Raw genomic sequence first — 6,683 nt, 5'->3', positions numbered from 1 at the left:
AAAAACTTCGGTTTCGAAGTGTCTCTTTTGGGTCACTTTTGCCGGTCCCAAGCCCGGATAAAGGAGGAGAGTTGGAATTGTGACATAAAAAAAAACAAGAATCGACAGAGGAAAGTTAATTTGTAGTTCTAAATATATTTAGGGTGTTTTTAAATCACTTTTTGTCTCTCCCATGGCGTTATTTCTCTCCTACAGCGTCCATCACAATTAACATGCACATGGCCAATTATGCAAATTAGGCGAGGGCGTCATTTAGCGACTTTTAGGACAACCAATAGCTACTTTCCTTACTGAGGAGTTGGCAACACTGCACTACTCCCTCCTTTCAAAGAGCACGTCCTCGCGCTAGCTTGCGACTCAACGGCCAAGCACCCGCACTGTCGTGGATGCAAGGTCCGATCACGTCTGACACCAATGTAATGCGAGGATGCAAGGTCCGATCACTTCTGACACCAATGTAATGAAACAGCAGGGAGCAGGCCTCGAACCCTTGACCTTCTAGACCGAAGTCCAGCGCTATCGACTGTGCCGCAAAAGCATGCTCCAGCGGCAGAATCGTTACACTACTATTTCCTTCCACAAGATATAGTCCCAACACAAATCTAGGGTTGCTACCCAATCCGTCTGGTTGTTCTTTCTATCAGTTCAGTTGCCAAAGATGCGACCCAGTCGTTCAGTCTTTTTGTTTTGTATATATAGACGTGACCCAGTCGTTCAGTCTTTTTGTTTTGTATATATAGACGTGACCCAGTTGTTCAGTCTTTTTGTTTTGTATATATAGACGTGACCCAGTCGTTCAGTCTTTTTGTTTTGTAGATATAGACGTGACCCAGTCGTTCGGTCTTTTTGTTTTGTATATATAGATGTGACCCAGTCGTTCAGTCTTTTTGTTTTGTATATATAGACGTGACCCAGTCGTTCAGTCTTTTTGTTTTGTATATATAGACGTGACCCAGTTGTTCAGTCTTTTTGTTTTGTATATATAGACGTGACCCAGTCGTTCAGTCTTTTTGTTTTGTAGATATAAACGTGACCCAGTCTTCAGTCTTTTTGTTTTGTAGATATAGACGTGACCCAGTTGTTCAGTCTTTTTGTTTTGTATATATAGACGTGACCCAGTCGTTCAGTCTTTTTGTTTTGTATATATAGACGTGACCCAGTCATTCGTTCTGAATGTTCCATTGCCACACTGGCTGGTAACGTTCTTATCCTTTGCTTGCTAGGTAGCCAACTACGGCTAACTTACAGTCATGTCAAAAAGTGCATCCAGAATAACAGCAAAGTAGCTGCATTTGTTTAAGCTGTTATCTAGTGTTATTTATTTGGATACATCCATAACAATGAGCTAATGAGGTCCGATTTCGGCTGGCATAGAACATGTGCTCACTCGTCACGACACTTCAGAGGAGCTAGTAAACAACACAGCTAACACAATCACTTAAAACTGAAGCTAGAAAGACTGCAAACTAGCTGCACCTCGTTTCGTTTTACCTTTTTACTCCCAACACATTCATTAAAATTGGTCAGCTGGATACATTTAAATAATGTTGCAAATGTCGGCAAGACAGATAGCAAGGGCTATACAAATATCTGCTGTTGAAAACTAAATGTTAGTCTAAAAGAAATGTGAGATAATGTCAGGATGCTTTTTATAGTGGAGATCAAGTTTATAAATTGCCTGGCTGGGCTGATGAGACAGTGGATTGTGCAGTCAGATGGAACAGAGTAAATAGGCATTTTAATGTCACAGATTTAGCAGGTGGTAACTTGTGGAATAGACACAGCTGGAATGCGGTTTTAACCAATCAGCATTCAGGATTAGACCCCATCGTTTTATAATATGCAAATACATGCTAGAACGCTCCAATAGGATCTCTCTAACTGTTGCTTGGCTCTGCCCACCTTGCTTGTTCTGCCCACTATGCTTAATTTGCTCCCATTGAAAACAACACAGATAAACTAACTTGGGTTAGTTATAAATATCTTTAGTAGAACAATAGAACAATGATACAAATGTTTTGTAATCACGCTAAACTGTAACCAGAATAAGTGTTTGTGTGCGGTTTCCCTTTGTCAGCAAAAGATGGCAGTGAGAACAAAGGAATCCTTCTTTGGACCTCGAGTATTGAGTATTGCAGTGATCTTAAAGTGTCAACAGGGGGCGCCCATATGATGTTACCAAAGATTTGTGTAGCTAAACCGTATTCGGTAGTGTTACAGTTTGCCTCTTAGCCTGATTCAGGTGCAACTTGTCTTCCTGTTGTAGAATAACCCACATAAATGTACACAGTCAACTTGGGTTGAGGAGGTGTGAAATATACAATGTTTTTATGTTGCACATAGCATCAACTTCATGCCTGTGATGATGACCAACATACCTGGGAGTATTTGTTCACAACACACACACACACACACACACACACACACACACACACACACACACTCATTCAGTCAGAGGGGAAGAGGACTTGCATGCGTTCTTCAGATGGTTGACTTCGTCTATGGGCCTCAGTGCTCCCAGATTAAGGGTGTGTGTGTGTGTGTGTGTGTGTGTGTGTGTGTGTGTGTGTGTGTGTGTGTGTGTGTGTGTGTGTGTATGCATGTATAGTGGGTACACGTTGCAGATACAACATTCTCTGTCTTGACATGCACATTAGGATGTTAGGATGTTTGATTCATTAGTGGTCTGTTCCAGTGAGTAACTGTCTGAGACACGACTGAGTGATGTGCATCCTTTGGCCAGGTTGTTGGTGAGGGGAAGAGAGAATGAAAATATTAAAAAGGGTTAGTGGAAGAGAGGAAATGAGAGAGAAAGAGGCAGACAAACATGTTCAATCAATAGACAATATTGGTTGTATTTCATGGCCATAGAGAGACTGTGGGTGTATATGCTGTAGAGATTACTGTAGATCACAGGAGGTTGGTGGCAACTTAATTGTAGAGGTCAGGCTCGTGGTAATGGCTGGAGCAGAATAAATGGTATCAACCCATGTGTTTGATGCCATTCCATTAGCTCCTTTCCAGCCATTATTAAGAGTCGTCCTCCCCTCAGCAGCTTCCACTGCTGTAGATGGCCATGCCAGATAGAAACAAGCTTTGTCTGTCAGTAACAAATGGCACCCTTCTATCGGCTCCATTATCTCTAGATTTAAACGGGGGCTTTCTGGTGTTGATACGTGTTGAAAGACAGAGAAAACATTTATTTAACAATTATTGCGAAAGGGAATTTCCAAAATGGCTTCAAAGAAGATGGAGAGGGGAAAAGTTGGACATTAACTTACATGGTTATGTTGTCGGGTTCTTCCCTAAAAGAATCATTACCAAATCATGATGGTGCTCTTTCTAAAGGATATGCACCACAAGAATTCAAGGGTGCTCTTTTGTTATGTATTAGTCAGTGACACAACAACCACCAAAAATGTAATGATTACAGTTATGCAAATTATGAATTGGAGTCGATGGAATCTGGTGAGATTTGTACAGCGGGACAGAGCAGAACAGGTTGTGCCAGCCTGGTGATTACCAGGGTGTGTCTGTTCTCTTCTGTATTCTCACAGTTCGCACACGCACAACACACACACACACTCTGTATCCTGCTAGCATTGCCACCTGGCTGGCATAGCCAGTTAGGTTAAGGGTGAAGCACTCTGCCATATTGGCAATGGTGTGGTGCAGAGGAGCCAGAATTTACCACTTTTGGTCTACAATTACCATCAGTAATACCAACTTTACCGGCTTTAAAACCTCTCAATAAGCTGTTTCAGTCACGCAGCTACAGTCATTCCGAAACAGCATATCAATTAACATGAATGTCACTATGACTACACACTCAGATTAACTGAGTTATAACAACATGAGAACATGTTGTTTGAAGCAGTTGATTAATTAGATTGTTGTAGGCTATAACATCACAATAAAATAAATGATTCATGCCATAGCTGTGAAATACATTTTTAGTTTCATTTGTTCAGAAGTGGTTATTGTGTGAGCCTGTGTGCATGTGTGATTTTAGTGGAAAGACACTAACGGCACAATAGACAGTTTGGAAGTGCCCACTGGGTGAAAACTGGTTAAATCAACATTGTTTCAAACTCATTTAAACCAAAGAATGTAATGTAAAGAGTGAGGACGTTAAATAAATGTGGATAACTGATTGGATTTGCAAAAAGCCAAACATTTCGCTTTTTTTTCACCTAAATTGAATGACAGGGTGAAATGTTTGGTTGATTTTAAGGTGAATTCACGTTAGTTGACAACTCAACTAAATGTAAATCAAAACTAGATGTTGAACTGATGTTTATGCCCAGTGGGTGGCGTGTGTGTTTTCAGAGGAACCCAATAGCTTTACTATGGTTAGTTTGGAACAGGTGAGGGGTTTCTTACTCAGAAATGAAACCATATGCATATTCAGAAGACAAACAGAGACTGGTGACTTGCATTAATGAATGTGGTTTGTGCAGAATGGAGCAGAAGATGATTTTCCAATCACTTTTTCCACACAATTACATACAAATCACTGATAATGACTTGCAAATAAGCAACACTTGTTAATATTACTGCCTCATCATGCAAGTGGTTGCAAACTAACATTTAGATGGTCAACCCTGGTTCAATTTTCAGTCCAATGAGTGCCCGACAAAACCAGTGCCAACTCATTTCCCCAATCTGTGTACTCAGCTTTCAAAACCCATACGACGTCTGATTAACTAACACAGGAAGTAGGTACTGAGCATATGGGTAAACTACAGGGCAACCAAGACGTAAGAGAAGCACCCTCAGACTCAGGACCAATCTGCCTCTTCCCCTAGTAGACATTCATCACTGTGCCTCATGGTCTAACTTTGTCATGTGGCCCTCTTTTGTCCTCATGCTTCCACCTCATGTGGCCCTCAGACGAACCATCAAACAGGCAAACCGTCAATACAGGACTAAGGTTGAATCCTACTAGACCGGCTCTGGTGCTTGTCAGGATGTGGCAGGGCTTGCAAACTATTACGGACTACAAAGGGAGACCCAGCCGCAAGCTGCCCAGTGACGCCTACCAGATGAGCTAAATGCCTTTTATGCTCGCTTCGAGGCAAGCAACACTGAATCATGCATGAGAGCACCAGCTGTTCAGGACAACTGTGTGATCATGCTCTCCATAGCCGATGTGAGCAAGACCTTTAAACAGGTTAACATTCACAAGGCCGCGGGGCCAGACGGATTACCAGGACGCGTACTCAGAGCATGCGCGGACCAACTGGCAAGTGTCTTCAGTGACATTTTCAACCTCTCCCTGACCGAATCTATATTAACTACATGTTTCAAGCAGACCACCATAGTTACTGTGCCCAAGAAAGTGAAGGTAACCTGCATAAAAGACTACCGCCCTGTAGCCATTAAGTGCTTTCAAAGGCTGGTCATGGCTCACATCAACACCATCATCCTGGAAACCCAAGACCCACTCAAATTCAGATATCTCCCCAACAGATCCACAGATGACGCAATCTCAATCACACTGCCATTTCCTACCTGCACAAAAGGAATACCTATGTGAGAATGCTGTTCATTTACTACAGCTCCGCGTTCAACTCCATAGTGCCCACAAAGCTCATCACTAAGCTAAGGACCCTGGGACTAAACACCTCCCTCTGCAACTGGATCCTGGACTTCCTGACAGGCTGCCCCCAGGTGGTAAGGGTAGGCAGAACACATCTGCCATGCTGATCCTCAACACGGGGGCCCCTCAGGGGTCCGTGCTTAGTCCCATCCTGTAATATCTGTTCACCCACGACTGTGTGGCCAAGCACGACTCCAACACCATCATTAAGTTTGCTGACGACACAACAGTGGTTGGCCTGATCACCGACAACGATGAGACAGCCTATTGGGAAGAGGTCAGAGACCTGGCAGTGTGGTGCCAGGACAGCAACCTCTCCCTTAAAGAGAGCAAGGCAAAGGAGCTGATCGTGGACTACAGGAAATGGAGGGCCGAACACGACCCCATTCACATCCACATCACCAACAAACTATCATGGTCCAAACACACCAACACAGTCGTGAAGAAGGCACGACAACACCTTTTCCCCCTCAGAAGACTGAAAAGATTTGGCATGGGTCCCCAGATCCTCAGAAAGTTCTACAGCTGCACCATCGAGAGCATCCTGACTGGTATGGCAACTGCTTGGCATCCGACCGTAAGGCGCAAGAGCGGGTAGTGCGTACGGCCCAGTACATCACTAGGGCCAAGCTTCCTGCCATCCAGGACCTATAAACTAGGCGGTGTCAGAGGAAGGCCCAAAAAATTGTCAAAGACTCCAGTCACCCAAGTCATAGACTGTTCTCTCTGCTACCACACGGCAAGCGGTACCGGAGCACCAAGTCTAGGTCCAAAAGGCTCTCGCTAGCGGGATCCGTGCGCTAAGAGGTTAACAGCTTCTACCCCCAAGCCATAAGACTGCTGAACAACTAATCAAATGGCCACCCGGACTATTTACATTGACCCCCCCCTTTGTTTTACACTGCTGCTTTTTACACTGCTGCTGCTCACTGTTTATTATCTATGCATAGTCACTTCACCCCTGCCTACATCTACAAATGACCTCGACTAACCTGTACATTGACTCGGTACCGGTACCCCCGGAATATAGCCTCGTTATTGTTATTTTATTGTGTTACTTTTTCTTACATTTTTTACTTTA

The sequence above is a fragment of the Oncorhynchus mykiss genome, chromosome 10 (genome assembly GCF_013265735.2).
Source record: "Oncorhynchus mykiss isolate Arlee chromosome 10, USDA_OmykA_1.1, whole genome shotgun sequence".
Taxonomy (NCBI): domain Eukaryota; kingdom Metazoa; phylum Chordata; class Actinopteri; order Salmoniformes; family Salmonidae; genus Oncorhynchus; species Oncorhynchus mykiss.
The sequence above is the reverse complement of the archived record's forward strand: the minus strand, read 5'-3'. Positions refer to the sequence as shown.